This window comes from Podarcis cretensis (genome assembly GCF_951804945.1).
Source record: "Podarcis cretensis genome assembly, chromosome: 2".
Taxonomy (NCBI): domain Eukaryota; kingdom Metazoa; phylum Chordata; class Lepidosauria; order Squamata; family Lacertidae; genus Podarcis; species Podarcis cretensis.
Window position 1 is genome coordinate 104,391,235 of NC_137171.1, and position 19,647 is coordinate 104,410,881.

General features: G+C 43.1%; 1 protein-coding gene across 3 annotated transcripts in view; it reads left to right on the forward strand.

Moving 5' to 3' along the window:
• FHIT (fragile histidine triad diadenosine triphosphatase) overlaps nucleotides 1–19,647 on the forward strand; it is a 1,061,423-nt gene that overhangs the window by 193,938 nt on the left and 847,838 nt on the right. For 2 of the 3 annotated variants that reach the window (XM_079964180.1, XM_079964181.1), the window contains one exon: nucleotides 12,337–12,407. The exons of the other annotated variant lie outside the window; for it this stretch is intronic. The gene's annotated coding sequence lies outside the window, so the exon portion shown is untranslated. The remainder of the gene's footprint in view (nucleotides 1–12,336; nucleotides 12,408–19,647) is intronic. 3 annotated transcript variants of the gene reach the window in all.

Here is a 19,647-nt window from a genome sequence, read left to right on the forward strand (position 1 = left end):
CTTAGAAAGGTAAAAATGGCAAGCTGTATTAGCTGAGTTCAAGGCACAAAAGGCTGTATTCATTTCGCGGCATGCATAAGTTATGCAAATGGGAACAACTTCAGGGAAAACAGCAACACAATATTCTATCCATTGGAATAATACAATTTAATAAGCACTTGTCATGAAAAGCAGCACATGCATTTTGCTAAGTTTCTTACTCGTTTTTTTGGTCAAGGCTGTTAACTACTTCTAACATCTTGCGTGAAGAGTGTTTAGATGTCCAGGCACTGGGTTTGCCCAAGAAAGGGGAGGGCGCTGCTGACAGAACATAACCTTCCCTCCCCGCGATGCTCCAGCACACCCATGAGGCAAGGTGAGGTGACTGCCTCAGGCGGCAGGATCCACAGGGGCAGCAGATCTCGATGTCAACCTTTCTTCCCCCATTGTTCCTGATGTCGAGCTTCTCATTCCTTCTGCCCTCATCTCTCATCCCTTCTTCCCTGGCGGGGAGGAAGGTGCTATTTTGGAGTCCCTGTCAGGTGCCAAAATATCCTGGGTTGGCCCTGCTCCTGGATATGGTTAGATGAGGTGGAGACGATCATGGTTGTGTAGTCCTCTTGCATAAACAGTAACACCTAAAAACAACAACACACACCTTGAAATAGAACAGAAATGAATTGGGGTGTATATGTCCAAAATTATCAATAATTAACACAATGGGTGTTAGGGAACCAGTGCCTGATAGTGATTAAAATGGTGGATTGCTCCTGGAGAGATACTGGCTCACAGCTTCACTGAGACATGTTGCTCACTACCTCTCAGCTTAATCTGCTGTACCTCATAGGGATGTTATGAGGATAAAATAATGGGACCATGTATGTTACCCTGAGATGTTAGGTGGAACCGTAGGACGGAAATGTAATTTATAATATTAAATAGTTTGGTATTTGAAAGTATTGATTTTTTTTTGTGTGTGTGTGTGTGTGTAACTATATTTATTGCTTATTACTATAGTTATACTCCATGTTTGAGCTCAGATTGGATCCCAGAATAGTTTACAGCAATTAAATAAATCACCAAGGTACAATGTAAATGAAATAATTTTTATGGCTGTTGTTGCCCTTAAAATCTCCCTGGAATAGCAGCAGCAGCAGCAGCAGCAACAACAAAAGCATTGCAGATTTCTTTAAGGCTGATATACTATACTATTGAAGAGTATAACCAATTGATAAGAGCCACAAGATTTGATCCAAATCAGATTTATGGGTGAATCAAATTTTCCCTCCGTCCTTACTCACTAGGTAATCCTTGTAGGTGGGTTTAGTGATGGCTGCTAGAGAGGACTTTAATGGATAATTAGGTTTGGGCTGCAACACTGAATATGCTGTTTGCTTCTGTGTGTTTGCTCTTGCAATTTTAGCAGTCATGAAAAAGGAAGCAGACGCTTTCTCTTGGAAGCAAACTGATAAGACTGCAAATATATATATAGATCTGGAATCTTGAGCAAGAGGTTAGGCTTCATCCAATCCAGCCGTTCATAGTAGAATGGCCCTTGAAATATCAAGGTTAATAGTATCTTCTGTACCGATAAGTGAGAAGATTTAATTCCAGACATCTAAATTGTAGTTGCTAGTGTTTAGTTTGGAATTAATAGAGTGACTACAGTGATCAATAACAGATATATTCAAAACATGTGCCTTTAATTCCCTATCTGTTCTGCTGCTTGCTGGAATGATCTAATGACCTTTCTGGGGGTGTTAATGAACAAGTTATTAATTAAAATGTGATCTTTATCCTTCACTTCTCTCAAATCATCCTTTCTGTTTGTATGAGGCTTCCACACTCTCTGCATGAGAGAAGCAATACCTGTCCCCTGCAGTACCCTGGAAGGTTTCGGCCTTTTTGTCCCTTTTGACTTTAATCTATTGTTCTGTTCAAGGTTACTTTGAAAACACCAGGTTGTCTTACTCGGTGTCACAGTTTTCACCTTTGTTTCTAATGCTGGACTGTTTATGCTTGCCCATATAATCATATTCCAATCCCCCCTTGGCTTCTGGGAACTTTGCTCTCATCCTGTAACTGCAGGTTTCCTCCTCTTGCTGGAGTGAGCCTAGAAGAGGGAGCTGTGACCTTGCAGAGCAGTTATTTGTAAGCAACAATATTAATTCATGAGTTTTCCCCTGTCTCATCACATCACACATTGCAGCAAGCTGACCTCTTTCTCTCCAGGTGGGTTTACTGTGGAACCAAGATACGCAACCGTCTGTGACTTTTTGCGATGCAAAAGGACTCTTAGTACGTCTTCTCAAACTGAGCTGTATATTAATGTTTAGCTTTCAATGTTAAGGGCGACAACAACAATGGTTCCTCACTTACAGGAATTACTGAGAATTACAATTGCTGGATTTTATTGCCTTTGCCAGTTCTCTGATATAAATAGAAGAGGTTATCCCAGTAATCAGTATGGAAGTATCCTACCCTCCTCACAACCTTCAATTTATGTGATAGGTGGTAAAGGAGTTGAAGGTTCTATCTGTGTAACACAACTACCATATATAAAAATATAAAAAAATTGTCCAGTAGCACCTTAGAGATCAACTAAGTTTGTTGGTACTATAGTACTACCATAGCATATTTTAGAATTAGTATTCATTTGCTGAGACCAAGTAACAGCCATGCTGTGATTTTCTGCATGCACTTCCAAACATGGTCTAAATATAATCTGACGCCATCACATGACATATTGGGGTCAGGTGCTGGGGCTCAGTAAGCGTCACTATGGTTAGGTCCATCACCATTCCTGCCACAACTGCCACGGCTGCTGCTACAACAGCCAGCCAGCCACATGGGCACATCAAGGCTGGAATGACTATTAAGACAGAGTTGCTGATGAGTTTTGTGTGTGCCTGGAGTGTGCAGTGTTGCTGCCAGGCCCTTGGCCACACAGGGACTGGTGGGGTGGCCCGGCAGTGGCACTGAGAAGAGCTGCAGGTCGTATCCTCAAATTTACCAGCACTGCCATGTTAAAGATGCAAGCCCCACCCCCAGCATCTGTTTTGGAGCTCTGCTGAGAGCTGCCACCATCAACAACATGGGCTGGCAGGAACGAACCTTGGTCAAGAAGAGGGGCATGTCCACTGAACATTGGGCAGAGTGGACCTTTCTGGAGGCAAGCCTGATTACCCTAATCTTTACCATGTATCCTTCAAGGGAATACAAATATCTAAGTCAGATGCAGGCAAACCTCTATGTTGCACTTGGCCAACATTGAGGGCTATTTTGAAAGGCCATGGGGTGACCACTTCAGTTTATTGATGGATATATGATGGTGGACATTACATGGCTGAAATGGCCGGATAGGCCTAATTAGATCCATGGGCTGGAGATTCCCCCACTGCTCCTATAGGCAGTTTCCTGCTCTTCCTAATTCACAGTACAATATCTAGAAGAGTTTGGATTTGATATCCCGCCTTTCACTCCCTTTAAGGAGTCTCCAAGCGGCTAACCTTCTCCTTTCCCTTCCTCCCCCACAACAAACACTCTGTGAGGTGAGTAGGGCTGAGAGACTTCAGAGAAGTGTGACTAGCCCAAGGTCACCCAGCAGCTGCATGTGGAGGAGCGGGGAATCAAACCCGGTTCACCAGATTACGAGTCTACCACTCTTAACCACTACACCACACTGGCTCCCTATCACTCTCTATCAATCTTTCCCCTGTACTTTTCAGTATGGTTTCTTGGAGAGCGTCTGTGCTATGACATCCTCAGCTGGCCATCACAAATCACCATCAAAATGTGGAATCTGTGGATTTTCAGAGCTAAAACCAGTAACAATCTCAGGAAAGAACTGCGGGTGATATAGCACGTCGGTGAAAAACAAACCGATGATTATTCTGATATTTTTTTTTAATAAAAAAAATGGAAAATACCCTCACTATTGCTTTGCCTAACTCATGCTACATTTTAAAATGCATGAAGTACCATTTATCTAGGGACCGACACCTGTCATTTGCTTTTGACAATTAACACAGTCTTAAAACAAGTCACACATTTCAATGTCAAAGAAGTCGTCGTGATATCAAGTCATATTTTGAGTGGTTCTGGATTTGAAAATCTTTTTTAAAAAGCATTTCCTACCTAAATTCAGATAATGGGTGACTGAAAGGCAGTTTTTTGTTCTTCATCATGCATAGTGCTTTTTGGGAGTAGGGCTGTCTTGCTCAGCTTGGATTTCACTCTTCCACCCAAGAGCTCAAGGTAGTCTACATCTTCGTCCTCACTTTATTCTCACATCAACGCTGTGAGGTAGGCTAGGCTGAGTTGGGATTTGAACCTAGAATTGAGTCCCAACCCTTCACTACCTGTTTGTTACTCAGTTTAGGCAGAAAGGCAGAGGGGTATGGTTTTTAGATGAAATACACACCTGCTTTCATAATGAATAAAATCTCCGACTGCAATCCTAAAGGTAAAGGTAAAGGTACCCCTGCCTGTACGGGCCAGTCTTGACAGACTCTGGGGTTGTGCGCCCATCTCACTTAAGAGGCCAGGGGCCAGCGCTGTCCGGAGACACTTCCGGGTCACGTGGCCAGCGTGACATCGCTGCTCTGGCGAGCCAGAGCCGCACACGGAAACGCCGTTTACCTTCCCGCTGGTAAGCGGTCCCTATTTATCTACTTGCACCCGGAGGTGCTTTCGAACTGCTAGGTTGGCAGGCGCTGGGACCGAGCAGCGGGAGCGCACCCCGCCGCAGGGATTCGAACCGCCGACCTTTCGATCGGCAAGCCCTAGGCGCTGAGGCTTTAACCCACAGCGCCACCTGCGTCCCCGACTGCAATCCAAACCCACTTAATTGAATTCAGTGGAACATAGGCTTGAGCAGATTTGTGTATGTTGCACTCTAACTGCAGCTTGCTTGCTTTTGCCTTAGGTGTTCTAGAAAGCAAAGTTTTATAGACAGGTGGGATTAAACCAGTGGGGGGAAAATACACAAGAGCACAGATATATGTAAATATCCACGTTCCTGAATCTTATTACTACCTTGTTCTCATCATGTTTGATGTGAATCTCAATGCGCGTGGCAGATGGGGGTGAGGGACGGATTGCCAGCCTTGACATTTTAGAGGAAGGGGCTTTGGGGTCAGTGGCAGAGAACATTCATTGTATGCATTCCTTTGAATCCTAGATTCTCTCCCTGGAATCTCCACGTAGGGCTGGGAAAGAACTCCTGACTGAAAACTTAGGGCTTATCCATTCCACACCTTGGTTTGGCCCACTTCTTCCCCCCTGGGAATAGTGCTGAATCAGAACAAAAGGCAGTTGGGTTTTCCGTGAATTGCTGTTTGTTTTGATCAGCACTAAGGAGCAGATTTTCCTGGGGGAAACAGCAGGGCAAAGGTAAAAATGATCAGACCCATGCGGAGACAGCCCAGGACAAGGGGGAAACCATTTGGACCTGGACACGGAACAAGCAGAAGTATGGATGATTCCTTAGAGAGCTTCAACCGTTGTCAAACAACGCTAAGCCAGATGGACCAATGGCCAGATTCAGCTTCCTGCACTCCTATCGAAATCCATTGATGTAGCACATACATGAATGGGAATGGCCTCCCTGCTCCTTGCATTCGGTCTACACCTATATTGTGTGAATAGGACTGTTGTCTTTACTTCAAGTAGAAACATCTTAAGGACCAATGGACACGTCATAGGGCGAATAGGTTGGGAGTGGGGGATAGCTCTCTACTTTTCCTGCATGAAATGAATTTCCAACTTTTGATTTAACGGTGAGGCATGCTGGCACCGTGTCTTCAAAATATAGTTAAGGACCCTGGTTGATTAATATTGGTGCTGGTGCTTCTCTTAGCCACTGCCAAGGAAGGAGAAGGTAATTTACTTTTGGGAGGGACTGCACACTTGGGAAACTTACGCAGTGGCACTTAAATCTTTAAACTCAAGGTCTCCTGTAAGAGAAACCAATAATGTTTCTGGCTAGTTTATAAATAGAGGACTACATAAAGGCATTTATAAGCAAGGTTATTGGTTTCATGGAAATCAAAAATCCAAATTCTGCAACATTGTCACAGGAACAAAAGAAATCATGGGAATTACACTGATCCAGGCAAATAGCAATTGACTGCTGGATCTAGTAACTCAATCAAAGTTGATTTATGAGGTACAGTCTCCACTGGGCATTGTCAGAGGTGGTTGTGATTTTGGCCACTTGTGGTAGTTTTGGGTACATTGCTTTTGTTGTGATGTGTAGCAATGGTTGGGAAGAGAAGGAAGCAGGGATTAGGGGATCTTTGTAGACAATGGATGGGAAAGTGTGAAATAGACTTGCAAAGTAGGATTGGGTATAGGGATGTCAGAGAATCCCAACGAAAACAGAAGCAGGTGAGGAAATTGCTGATGTTTGCTTATCCATCCCATTTCTGGAACAGAATTTACTACTGCTGCTGCTGCTGCTTTCAGTGTGCAAGCAATAAGTAATTGATTATGTTCCTCCACAACTATTTGCATTGTGTTTTCTTTGCACTGAGCTGACTGTTGTGAAATAATGTAATAATAATAATAATAATAATAATAATAATAATTTTTATTATTTACAACCCACCCATCTGGCTGGGTTTCCCCAGCCACTCTGGGCAGCTTACAGCACATATAGAAACATAATAAAACATCAAACATTATAAACTTCCCAATGCAGGGTTGCCTTCAGATGTCTTCTAAAAGTATAGTTCTTTATCTCCTTGACATCTGAAGGGAGGGTTCTTCCACAGGGAGGGTGCCACTGCCAAGAAAGCCCTGTTCCTGGTTCCCTGTAGCTTCACTTCTCACAGTGAGGGGACCAGCAGAAGACCCTTGGAGGACAACCTGAGTGTCTGGGCTGAACAATGGGGGTAGAAACACTCCTTCAGGTATACTGGGCCCAGGCCATTTAGGGCTTTAAAGGTCAGCACCAACACTTTGACTTGTGCTTGGAAACACACTGGGAGCCAATGAAGATCCTTTAGTGTTATATGCTCCCAGCAGCTACCCCCAGTCACCAGTCTAGCTGCCACATTCTGGATCAGTTGTAGTTTCTAAGTCACCTGAGACTCCAGCTCCCAACATCCCTTTCCACTCACCATGCTGATGAGAATCGGGACTGATGAGAGTTGGAGTCCAAGAATATCTGGTTCTGTCCGCTGGTGTTAAGAAGTAAAAACTCCCCTGTTTTGCTTATTGGGATCACTCCCCACAATTTCCCCACAAGCTTAAAGCTTGTTAGAGTGGGGTATAAATGGGATCAAGTTAGCACTGGGCAGACTAAGGGCAAATGTGCAGTTAACCGTCAATGGAAGAGCAAAGCAAAGGGATGAAGCATAGCCAAGGTGTCTAAATAAAAAAGGACTGTTGATAAGTCTACTGGTGACCTTCTTCTGGTGCTTCTTACAGAGACTATTGGGAAACTGAAGCCCAAGGGAGCCATGAAGTCCAAGTAATCTCAGGTGGGCTTGTATTCCCTAGTAGGTAGGAAGTGAGAATCGATTCCTAGCAGTTATTTTGCAAAATTGCTTAGGTTGTGTTTTTTAAAGTTTACCTCACAACACTAGAAACTTCCTGGTATGTCCGTCCCCCCACTTTAATTCACAATATGACACTGATACACCAGATACCACACTGGAAGGCAAGCAGTGCTTTGTGTTGTGTGATTGTGGCCATGTGATTTGATTCAAACCCTAAGGAAGGCATTCAAATCAAGTTACAGATTTGCACTGGAACTGAAGGACGCTTAAGTTTTAAGATTCTTTAATAATATTCAGAATGACTTTGCACACCATATATGGGCAGCTTGTTGTGTGGCTCATTCTGTCTTGTACCTTTAGTCACATTGTGTTGCTCCAAATTCCAGTAAAATTCTCTAAGGGGATGCTTATCACACCAAACAAGAGAGGGAAAAGAACTCAGAGCGAGCACCACATTTAGCTTCAATCGTGGAAGCTGATAATCTGTGAGATTCATTCTGTGGGGTGGCCCTGCTAAGCTTCTTGATAGAATAATTAAACTTTCTTTACAAACAGAAATAATCCTCCATGTACATTCTGCGCTATACAGTAAAGGTCTTGAAAGGGATAAAATTGTGTGTTAAGGAAACCTTGATGAAAGCTCCAAGGAAAATAAGGGCTGAATTAAAAATCAAAGGCTCCATGAGGCAGTGTAACAAAAAGATTTCAGATGTTTAGGAATACAGTCATACCTCATGTTACGTTTGCTTCAGGTTGCGCGTTTTCAAGTTGCGTCCCACGGTGACCCGGAAGTACCGGAAAGGGTTACTTCCGGGTTTCGCCACTTGCGCATGCGCAGATGCTCAAAATGACATCACGCACATGCGCACAATCGGCGAATCGCGACCCGCGCATGCGCAGACGCAGGTTGCGTTCTGCTCAGGTTGCGAACGGGCCTCCGTAACGGATCCCGTTCGCAACCAGAGGTACCACTGTATAGGCAAGCATTGAGCTGTCTGAAGTCAATGGAAAAACTAATGGTTTAATTCCTTCATCATTGAGTAGTGAGAAGGTAGGTCGCTAGGCACTGGTGGCTGTTGCCCATGGGACTCGTAGGAAAGACGCAGGACCGTCCTGCTCATGAGGCAAGGTGAAGCAACCACCTTGGAGAAGCAGCACTGTCAGTTTCTGGTGAGATCTTGCCGGAAACTGCTGCCACTTCTGCACATAATGGAGGTAAAGAAGGCTTCAGTGGTGTGTGGTGGCACGGCGGCATGTTCCTGTTTTGCCTCAGGTGGCAAAACGGGATGTGCTGTCTCTGGACAGAAGGAAGGGAGACCAACAGTAGGTGGAGTCAGAGCCACCCCATGATTGGTTGTAAGAAGGTTGGAAGTAAGAAGGCAGCCCAAATGGACCACCCTCCGCTGGTCAGAGAGTGGGTCTACACAGAACGAGGCGGTATAATGCTGAGGTTGGTGGAGTGGGTTGTACCACTTCAAATTACAAGGAGGGGAATGTCGCCTTTGAATGCTCCTTCATGTTGACCAAGTAGTGCTGTGCTGAAATTTGTCCTCCAAGTTTCTCAAAGCTTTTCTTCCCCTATGAAAGAGGCTAGTTGTCTGGAGCTCCAAGGTATCCTGGGGATTTTTAAAAATGGTGGCTTCCCACACTCAGCTACCTTTCATGGAGGGGTAGGCTGGGCACATGCTAGTGTTTGTGGTCTGCAGCTGCCCACGGGTCCCTGTGGTGACAGACTCTAGGCCATATTGCTAGGTCTGTGGTTTGGGGTGGAGGCCCTTGGGACTGTTGCTATCTTGAGAGATGAAGCAGCGCTGAGACAACAAGCACTCTTTATCTGGGCCAGGGAAGCTGAGGGCATCTCAGCCACTAGTCTTTGCTGGTTTTTTGGTTAACAGCACCTTTTGTTTTTAAGATTTATTATTAAGATTTCCCCATAATACAGTAAAATTACAGCTATAGAAGCTACAAATCGAATACAGTGGTATCTCGGGTTAAGAACTTAATTCATTCTGGAGGTCTGTTCTTAACCTGAAACTGTTCTTAACCTGAAGCACCACTTTAGCTAATGGGGACTCCTGCTGCCACTGCGCCGCCGCTGCATGATTTCTGTTCTTATGCTGAAGCAAAGTTCTTAACCTGAGGTAATATTTCTGGGTTAGCGGAGTCTGTAACCTGAAGCGTATGTAACCTGAAGCGTATGTAACCCGAGGTACCACTGTACTTAAAATACGGAGTCCTCTCCTAAAAGTAATTCTTGGACCTTGCCACTCACAGCCTTTCACTCTGGGAGACCAATATTTCTCTGTCTCCTACCCAGGGTCCTCCATCAACCCTATATCCCCTCCCCCACAAGTATGTAATTTCTGGACCCTAATAAAGGCCCTGGACATAGGACCCCAAAGAAAGTCTTTATTTCAGTTAACAGCATTTTTTAAACAATGGAACTTCCCTCAGCACAGAGCCCAATTTCTGCTACTGAATCTTGCCATAGCCGTTGCCTGGCTTTCATTCTGCTTTCCCCTCTGATTCTCTCCCTACACAGTCCTCAAAATATTGTTTGTTTCATGTAAACAAATCAGAGGTTATCCCCAGATGAGCTTGCAAGGAAGTCAAGAGGGGAGCTTTCGATTTCGCTAGCCGTTATCTGAGCCCACTTTGTGTAGACTACCACTTGGAAAACCATAGTTGGATCTAGTGTAGCTTCCCTAAAATAACAATTGTTGCTGTTTCTAATATTTGTCCAGATAATATATTTGGTGATTAACTGAAGTGTTTCCATCAGACTTCTGTTTATTTTGCAGCTTCCAGTGTAATTATTATGCTGATTTTATGATATTCGTTGTTGAGCATGAAAATGATTTCAAACACACGGTGGTTGTTTTGCTTCAGCCTCAGTAGGAATAAAGAGACTTGCAGTTTTATGAACTGGAATGGTGCATTTTGGGGGGTTTGGCATTTTCTAGAATAGTTCCAAGTTGTCTTTGGGTGCAAGTATGGGTAATGATTTTGAAATCAAAATGTATACTATGACATATGCTTTTGAGCTGACCCAGCCTTGATTTGAACAGAGCTCTGATGACAGCCCTAGCTGAATTGTGGAATTATATATGCTGGTTTTCTTACCAAATGTAGTCTTCATCCATAGCATTTTAAGATTAAAAAAACAGTGTAAGGAAAATAAAATGCTTATTCTGCTGTGGGTGGCATTCAACTCAGTTTTACTCAAAGGAGACCCATGGAAATTCATGAACATGACAAAGTTATGTCCATTAATTACAGTGGGCCTACTCTTTAAGTAAAAGTTTGGTTGACTGTCAACCTATGAAAGTTACATAACCACTGAACATTACTGCCACTAACCCTTTTAGACAGCACTGCAGGCAAATACGGATGCCTTGTTGTGTGGCCAAGAGGATTTTCACCCTTATTTGTTTGGATCTAGGTTATGAGTTTTCTCCTCGGTTAGAGCCAGAAGGTATATTGCATTGGCTTTAGGGGTGTTTTTTTTGTGTACAAAATTGGCTGCGCCCAAGGTCTTTGTGTTAATGCTAATTAGGCAGGTAAAAAGCAGAATATTTCATTTGATCCAGTGTGTGAACATTAACATCCCACCACCCTGAAATTGCTAGCAGCTAAGTTGGAGTTCGTGGAGTTATTAAATATAATGAGGGCTCTCACGCTTTGTGATGGTGCTCACTGGATGTTTACAAAGAAAAAGCTTATGTCTTGGATTCTGCATTGGGGATATTTTTTTTTATTTTCATTTTTATTACATTTTCTGACTTCAGTATCTAGGTCAGTCTATGAGAGAGGGGAATTTTATGACAGGCTCCCCAAGACGACTAAGAAAGATACAGGAAGACTGAATGTAGTTTTGTCCTTCTCTCTTTCTAACCTTTGCCATTCTTACCACCCCCTCCCTGGTCAATTTAATAGGAAGGAACAGTAGGAAGAAACACAAGCTTTGTTGTAGGTTAAAGGTAGTCTGCATCTGGGTCCCTTCAGACTTCATGAATTGCTCATGTTGTTAATGTAGTGCCACAGATGTATGTGGACCTTTACAGAGTAACTGTCTGAGGTGCAAAATATGGGAGACAACAGAGGAGCGCAGAGGAAAATGGAGATAAGAGCAACAGGGGAAGAATAAGCATTCGTTTATTTTGGGTAGCGGGGAGGCTGCAGATCTCCAGATGTTGCTGTACTCCAGATCCCAGGCAGCATGATCAGTGGTCATGGATGATGGGAGTTCAGCAACATATGCTGGACTGCCATCTCATTCAAAAAATTAATAGTGCTTTTGCTGGTGATGTTGGCAGGTGGAACAGTCAAGGAAGGGTTTGGTAGCAGCAGAGATAATTGACAGCTCCCCTTCTCAAGTTACTTAAGGTGTGAAGGGGAATCAAAAGGTGGCATGTTTTTTTGAGCAGGGGGTGGGGGGATGTCATTTTGAGCCACTTGTGTCCCATGGCAATACCAGGTCAGCTAGAACTGGACGGAACTCAGTTCCGGCACCTCTCAGGCGGGTGCCATTGCTATTCTAAGAGAACAAAGGAAGCATTCCTGTTGAGTTCCAGAACCTCTTTTTCTAGAAAAATAGCACTAGGCAACACCATTCACAAATTAAAAAGTTATCTCTGGCTCACACTGTATTATCATATGAAAGTCTTCCAGTTTCCCCCCCTTTAAAACTACAAACTCTCTTCTGCAGAAAATGATGTTCCAATCCCCCCCCGCCAAATTTCACTGGCTTTTCTATTCTGCTTTTCCTCCTCCCCCAACTCTCTTTTAAAGTTTTCTTTGTAAAACTACAAGCTGAGGGTCAACAGTACCTCTCTTTTTTCTCTCTCAACAGGAGCAGAAAATTTTCTCTCTCAAGACTTTCTAGTGCTAGAAGAGGCCCTGAGGCAGGACAAGCAAAAAACGGTAGGAAATACAGACCTTTGCGTAAAAAATGTGTGATACCTCATGGGAGACGCAAATAGTTCACAACAGATATTTACCAGGCCAAAGTGAAGCTTCAGAAGATCTTTGGCTTTGCCAACAAAGGCAAAAAGTAAAACGCAAATAACTTGGAATCACATCTTTTCTTCTAATTCATGTGTCATCTCTTGGGCACCATTCACACATTTATTGGGCCACTATTACAGTTTAAATGGTGGAGGAATGTGTTTGCTTCCCTCGCCTCAAATACACAGTGCAGTGGATTGGCGATGTAAAAGTTCATGCATGCAGCAGCTGGCCAAGACATTGCATTCTTTCACCCTCTCTTTTGAGGAAATGAGGCAAATGGCTGGAGGACTCATGCCCTATTTTATATTAGAAGTCTGTATATGTCTGTTGGGTGAACTTGCATTCCTATTCCTCATGAAAGATTTGTCCAGCCAGATAATCTAGCCCAGGGGTTGGCAACCTAAGGCCCGTGGGCCAGATGCGGCCCAATCGCCTTCTCAATCCGGCCCACAGACGGTCCGGGAATCAGCGTGTTTTTACATGAGTAGAATGTGTCCTTTTATTTAAAATGCATCTCTGGGTTATTTGTGGGGCATAGGAATTTGTTCATTTCCCCCCCCCCAAAAAAAATAAAAAATAGTCCAGCCTACCACATGGCCTGAGGGACAGTGGACCGGCCCATGGCTGAAAAGGTTGCTGACCCCTGATCTTGCCTATGTCTGTCCATGTACCATTGTGTGCCAGATGAAGTCTTTGACGCTGCATCGAATCCATGTTGCCTTAATATGTGAGAGGTGCTAAGGTGAAAAGAGAGCTGGTTGCATTCTGAGATACTTCTACGTCAGGGCTTCTGTGTTTGATACTTGATTCTGTAAACTTGAATTGTACTCACATAGTAAAACCATGTGAAGTGAATGTGTAAGCGCAGGATCGTGGTGGCTTGTCCCCAGCCGTATGTGCATCCCACTGAATGGATGCACAGAGTTTCTGACTTTTTATTCGCTTGGGCATTGATTAATTTATAGATTGTGTCTGTGTGTATTTAGTTTTTGTAAATCAACCGGAAAATAGTTTTTTAAAATGAATATAGGTTAAATAACTACCTCATTTTGTTCCCCACTGATTAGACTTTTTTGTGTTTTGTTTGGGTGGGCGATTTGCTCCAGATTAGTAAACGGAAGAGGAATCTGCCAGTGCGCGTGTAAACATTGCTTCTGCTCCCAAAATAAGTCTGCTCTTCCTTCTCCTCCACATTTCACATTCTTTTCAAGGAAATGGCTGCTTCTCCTTGCCATATTTCCAGCAGAGAAAATCAGAGTCATGGGCTGCAGTGACAGCCCTATTGTGTTTTAAAGATGATTAAGAAGGCAGCACTTCTGAGACTAGATTTATTTATATTACCTAACGAAAGATTCACAGTCCCATATATATTTCAGAATTGGACTTTCCTCGAAGCCCCATCAGTAACTGGCTGATGAATTGCATCATTTGAGGCCTGACGGAAGAACGGCTGGGTGATACTTCAAGAGGACTGAAGACATTATAAAAACCCTTGTAATAGACTTAATGCTTTGTACCAACAAACTGCACCAAGGCTGCACATTCCTAAGCAGGCAAATGCTTTGTGGCACAGTTTTCACATGCACCTGAAGGACAAAGGCAAGGGCACATTTTAGGACTCAAATGGACTGTGCCCTCTTCATTTAACCCTTGCAAACACATGATTTAATAGGCTTTCTAATGGGCACATTTAGGTACTTGACCTAACCGGTGACTGAGCAGTCGTAATTTGATTTGATTTATTATATTTCTGTGCCACTTTTCATTCAGAAGAATCGCAAAGCATCTTATAAACAGTAAATAACAACGACATAACAGAACATCAGAAATACAGCACAAATCAAACAGAACAATTATATAATAATGATATAATAATACTGAGGGCAACTTGGTGCCAGGAAGCCATGTTGCTGTAGTCCTTACAAGAGGATTGGCTTCTGAGTGTGTGATGCTGTGTTTTGAACACGGCCTGAATACAGATTTGTCTGTGTGTTGGGTCCGTACTATGAGCCAGCTTGGACGAATAATGTAGTCAGGAATGAAAGCAAGAGCACACCTTACGCTTCCTCACAAGCCAGCACACCTGCCCCATTTCTGATCCCACCATGCAGGAATGTAACATTTTAATGGTGCCCACACACAGGCAGTCCAATGCACCCATTGAACATGGTTAATCTCTCCAATAATACATTTTATACTAAGCCTACTAATGTTGGGTCATGCACGCCTCATCTTAAGTCCCTCTTATGCCTGAACTGCCAATGGCGTTGGAAGTTGGGCGGGCTGGTGGTGAGAGAGAGTAAGACATATGTTTGCTCCTCAACAGGGAGCAGTAACAGAAAGCATTGTCTAATTTGACTCTATAGTGTTAGCTATTGCATCTGACAGCTCAGTTGTCTCATGTCATGCTGGGCACTCCAGCAGCTGGCAGAGGAATGTGACAGCCTCTAAGAGCAGAGCAGAATGATTCTGGATCTGTCAAATATTGGGCTACAGTATCTTGCTGTACATAGCTCTTGGCCTGCCAGGCTCAGATTCGAAAAGGACTCAAGTTTTTATGCAGGCAGAGTCCAGTTGGACAGTTGGTTGTGAGTCACCTGACTGTGACTCAGCAGATCTTTGGACAGAACCATTCTTAGGTCTGGATTTGAGGGTTTGTGCAGTAGATTTCTGCTCTGGTGATTGGCTTTGCTTGTTACTACACTGAACTAACTGTCTGATAAAGCTCCATGCTAAGATTCAACCTTGCATCCCTGCCCCACCCCCATTAAGTGTCTCATCCTCGTAGCTGCAAAGATGTATTTTAAAACATCATAGAGGAACTGTTGCAGGGAAATAGGGTAATAAGAAAAAAAAAAACCCCAATCCTAACTCATTATAACTTTTCACTCTCACGATGTTTAGGTTTGTACATCAATATTTCCCCCCAAAGCTGAGTGATCTTAGGTTTTTATTGATTTTGCTTAACAATCTTACGTAAAATGGAAATTAAATGAAAGTTAGTAATAAAGGAGAATGACATATACATGATTCTTATATATATGCACCCTAATCAGTATGCTATAGAATACCAATCATTCTACAAGAAGAAATTAGCTGGCACAAAAATATCTTAGGAGGAGGATGACACATTCCTACTCAACATGTCATAAATGAGATAAAACTAGGAGGAGAAAGCAGAAGTTTTTGTTGAAACATTCCAGTCACCCATAAGCTTAGTATTTTGCAACTAAGAGAGCAATTTCAGGCAATATGTCCAGCAACCTGAATTGACGAGACGCCATGTTGATATATATGAAACATGAAGCTGATTTATGATGGAATTCCTTTGGGGGGGGGGCAGTTTTGGCACGGCACTAAAGAAATTGGGCTGGATCGAGACCAACCTGGTCACTCTTAATTCTCCCTGAAATTAATAGGGCTTGGTTAGTCATAACAAAGTTCTCAACAAAGTTGATTTCAATAGGACCTAACTGGGACTGGATCTAATCCAATGGCCATCCCTTTGTGGTGATATTTCACCATAGTTATCCTCCCACTGTGTAAAGAACCTCAAGCCTTTAGCTAGTGTGCAGCATTGTCTTCAACCTCCATTGGCCACAACATAAAAGGAGCATTTGTTGTCAGGCTGAAGTTCCATTCATCCTTGACCACTGAGCATATTGGCTAGGGATGATGGGAACTGACTTTTGGAGGACCACATGCTCCCCATTCTTGCTATAAAATTTCCAGTACTTATTAATGGAGGGTTTGACCAATGTAAAGAGAAAAAATGTGCACTGCATGTATTAAGTTTCACTGATCTCCGCAGAGCTTTGAAATAAGTGTGATAAGTGTGCGTGGGATTGAAGTCTCAGGGTGCTAATCACTGACCTTACCTGAAAGGTGAAACTAAGGTAAGGGGCTTCAACAAATATGGTGGGGGCAGCACTGAAGTTTCAGAATTAGGATAATGTATTGAAAGTAGCTGTCGTTATTTATATACCACCTGTACGTGATAGTCTATAAGTACACAGTGGCACAATATTCCTAAGCCAAGAAAGCAGAAATATTGAAAGGTTTTTTTTTCTGATAGAAAGGAGCACTTTTGATGCAATGGGTTTATGCATATCATGAAATTATTGCCTGGGAGCTTTCCTTTCCTTTATAAGAGGCAGAAATAACTTTTTTGATTGTGCCTTTGGGCACAGATGCTTTAGAATCCTATTTGCCAAATTGATTCCTGAGCAATTTGCTTTGGGTGAAGAAGTGTGTGTGTGTGTGTGTGTGTGTGTGTGTGTGTTAGATTTCATATGAAGGATCTGGCTGAAGTACACTGCTCGACAGGATTGGGGGGGGAACTATTATTCTTTTCTGAACCTACTGCCTTCTCTTATGAAAACAACTAAATATTAAATCGCACATATCTATGATTTATTCCCAAACTTCTTCATTGGTCTTCTGCAAAGTAAACATTAATTGCTGTGTGATGCTGTTCACCTTGTGAATGTTTAGGGGAAACACTCCCACTTGCAAACAAGCCACAAAGCCTGTTGCATATAAGAATGAAAGATTAAGAGCCAGTTCTGTTCTGCAATAAAATACTGTGTTGTCAAGACTGAGATTTCCCTGTGGGGGGAAATAATCAGTGTTGCAAGGAAGCTCCTCTGAAGTGTTCAGTAAAAAAACAAACAAAAAAAAACCAGGTGCTATTTTGTGATGGTGTAAAAAGCTTTTCACCTGAGGACAAAATTATCTTGAATCTCTATTGTGTTAGCCAATAAAGCCATACAGCTGAGAATATCAAAGCTGAGGTTTGATTCAACTGCTTTTCTTGCCAGCTAGTGTAATCACAGCTAACTGGGTTTGCAGCAGAACGTGTGATTGGGTCCAATACTTTTAATTTGTTCCAGGGCTGCCATATTTTTCATCAAGCCAGGAGTGTGGTGATGCTGGAGCCAACTGCATGATTGACCACCTTCATCCAGGGGTGCCCCCCATATGTTGCTGGACTACTCTTGCTTGACCATTAGCCATTCTGGCTGGGGCTAATGAACACCCTGATACATCCATTCTGCAAGGATGCCATCATATATGAAGCCAAACGTCACCATATTAAATGTATGGGTAGTAATAGTTCTGGGTGTGTAGGGTGTTAGGGGAGGGGGAGTACCTCTAGCGGGCGACACATTGTTCTTCTTCTGCAGTAGTTTGTCCACTTTGGGCCTCCACCTTTCACTTAGCCCTCACCTGTTGGCTCCTAGAAGCTGTCAGCATGCAACAGCGGCCACACTCCGGGAACAGCTTCAACTGACTGGCTAAACCAAGTGAGGGTAGCCACTGGGTCTCAAACCTTCGGTGAGTTAGGGATTTCCCCTGCAGGCTCCGGCAGATGGAGCGGACGAGACCAACAGTGGGTCCAGTGGTCAGGAAGGTGGTTTTGCTATAGAGCAGTGGTTCTCAAACTGTTGGTCCCCAGATGTTGTTGGACTACAGTTCCCATCATTCCTAGCCAGCATGACCAGTGGTCAGGGATGATGGGAGTTGTAGTCCAACAACATCTGGGGACCCACAGGTTGAGAACCACTGCTGTAGAGGGAAGTGAGGGGTAGATGGGACTCCTAAACCTGGAAAGGTAGCCCACCTAGGAGAAGGAAAAACCGATCCTAGACCTCCATTGCCTTGTGGGTTACCTTTGGGAGAAGAAAGGGCTAAGGAGTAAACCCCACATTTTAGTCCCTAAAATGGTTGGATGGCGCCTTGTATGCCTCCTTCCAGAAACTCCTACAGACACCAAACATGTTGCTCTGCTTTCCTTTGGACCACATCAGTGAGGCTGAACGGGGGGGGGGTCTTGTTGTCTGGACAGCCCAGGACCTCCATACACACTGCCCAGGCTTGCATCCTGGAGAGCTATCCCTCCCAGTTTGATGTCATCTGCAAATTTGGTGAGCATCCCCTCGATTCCTTCATCCAAGTCATTTATAAAGACTTTGAACCACAATGGGCCCAGGACAAACTTACACACATGACAACTTTTTTCAAGGTCCTTAAGAATTTTTAAAAATAAATAAATAAATAAAAATGTCAGGGAGCATATACTTTGCTTGAATTTGGTATTATTTGAATTACAGGAATTACTACTGAAACTGGCCCTCGAGTTTTTTAGTTTTCTACTATTTCCTAATTATTGTTTGGTCTAAAAACCAAACATTGAGCATTCAATGAGTTTATTATCCCTGAGTTAGATAATCTGTGCATAAATCTGGTATTTGTATTTTGTTCATGTGCACAGGTATCCAATGACGGAATAGATATGAAAAGGGTATTAGGTGAATTTTGCATTCTAACAATCAGCTACATATTCACATTTCAAGCCACATAGCACCTTGTTAGAATCTACTTTATATCCCTTTTGCAGTATGACATTGGTCGTTTGTGAGGATTACAGACATTTGAAAATGAATCACAAGGTACTAATGTTTACAAAACACAATTTTATACTGGTATCAGTACAAAATGCCGTTTCTCAGAGTATGGTTTTGATATAGCTGAATTTCTCCATCTATCTGACTATTTCTCAATCAGTGGTATCAGACATAGTATAAATGTAGAATAACTTCACTGGATTTGTACAGTATAGTGACACAACTAGCCATCCTAAATTATGTTATACAGTGGTACCTCAGCTTACAAACACCTCGGGGTACAGACACTTTGGGTTACAGACTCTGCTAACCCGGAAGTAGTACCTCAGGTTAAGCACTTTGCCGCAGGATGAGAATGGAAATCGTATGCTGGGACGCCCCATTAGCTAAAGTGGTACCTCAGGTTAAGAATAGTTTCAGGTTCAGAATGGACCTCCGGAGGTTCGTAACCAGAGGTACCACTCTGTGTGCAGCCTTCTCTATAGCACTAAAAGTACTGCAGAGATGTATTGAACTCCCCCCCCCCCACCGCCACCGCCAAGCCAATATGTCTTATTTAGCTGATCAATGTAGGTGTTAAATGTAAATTACTCTAACGTTAGACTTTCAGCAGTTCTAAGCAATAAGGTGAGAAGATATTTTGTTTTGGTAGTCTCAAGTTTACAGCAAGACACAACTATGAAAACAAATTAAGGAAGGTAATATGTAGAATTGAGTGTCTGGTGTTAATAATTCTAATAATGCAA